The 1,221-nt window shown below is 63.6% G+C and overlaps 1 protein-coding gene across 1 annotated transcript in view; it reads right to left on the bottom strand.

Moving 5' to 3' along the window:
- The window catches only part of UNC13A (unc-13 homolog A (C. elegans)), a gene marked incomplete at its 5' end in the record, with an annotated part of 39,692 nt that overhangs the window by 14,351 nt on the left and 24,120 nt on the right, over positions 1-1,221 (bottom strand). The gene's annotated exons all lie outside the window — the stretch shown is intronic.

Below are 1,221 nucleotides of genomic sequence, written 5' to 3'. Positions count from 1 at the left end.
TGACAAGCAGCACAGACAGGGCCAAGCAGGACTGCCAGGAGGGCTTCTTGCTCTGGAGGGAAATTGAGGCAGGGGGTGATAGGTGAACAAGAGCACCTTGTACCCCACCAAGCTGACCCCAGTCCCCCAGCAGCCCCAGCAAGGGGGGTCCCCAGGAGGTCTGAGGGGAGGCTCAGCCCTAGGCTGCCCCCAGGGTCTCTCCAAATGTTGCTGTAGGAAACAAAAGATGTCAGGGGACATGGGATGGGCATTGGTCCCCGCAGGGCTTGGCATCCAGCACCCGACCCACCAGCACCACGGCTCCTCCCTGGGGAAGAGCCTGCAGGGCAGGCAGAGGTGTGGGCAGGGTGGGGGTGGATGTGGCCCTTCCCTTACCCCACGGGGCATAAGCCCATGGCCACAGAACTGAGCAGAAGTGACAAAGGGAACTGCTCAGTCAAAGCAGCCCTGCCAGGGGAATCCCTGGGCCGGATCCTCACCAGGGAAGAAGTCTCACAACTCATGCCAGGAACCAGTGCCCCCCTGAGCAACCAGCCCAGGGACTGGTGTGTCCCTGCAAGATGCTCCTCTCCACAGGCAGGGAAAGACTCTGCTCCCCACTCCCCAGTCACCCCCAGCCAGGGCCTCAAGGGGAAACTGAGGCAGAAGGGGTCAGGAAGAGCAGCCCTGGCTGCCAGGCACACACCACTGTCCCTGCTCCTGTCCCAGTGGCCTCTCACCCTCAGCACGGAGCAAAGAGGTGGGATCAGCCTTGGTTTGGCTGTCCCTGATGAAGTGGCACTGCCCCATCACGTCCCCTCCCATCCCATCACTGACCCCTGCACCTCCCCACATCCAGGCACCACGGATCTGCCCAGGACCTCTGCACCCCCTGAAGCCAGGACCACGGGCAAGTGCCCACCAGGAGCCAGTGCCAAGCGGGCAGCACGAGGACGGGGCCACAGAGGTGGACCAAGTTGGGAGGCAGAGGAGGGTCTGGGCAGGGCAGGGGCAGCCACACAAGACAGAAACCGGCGAGGCCAGGACCGACACACCGCGGACAGACAGACAGACAGACAGGGAGCTGCCGTACTTACAATCATCTGCCATTGAGAGGCAAGCGGAGCAATTGGAGAGAACAACCTGACGTGAGTGTCGGCCCCTCATCTGGCCTCCCCAGCCCCAGCTGCCCCACAGCTGGCTGCCCCCCACCCCAGCCAGGGGGGACAGACGCGCCAGACG

The sequence above is a fragment of the Chaetura pelagica genome, unplaced genomic scaffold, assembly GCF_000747805.2.
Source record: "Chaetura pelagica isolate M959 unplaced genomic scaffold, ChaPel_1.0 scaffold1277, whole genome shotgun sequence".
Taxonomy (NCBI): domain Eukaryota; kingdom Metazoa; phylum Chordata; class Aves; order Apodiformes; family Apodidae; genus Chaetura; species Chaetura pelagica.
The sequence above is the reverse complement of the archived record's forward strand: the minus strand, read 5'-3'. Positions and strand labels throughout refer to the sequence as shown.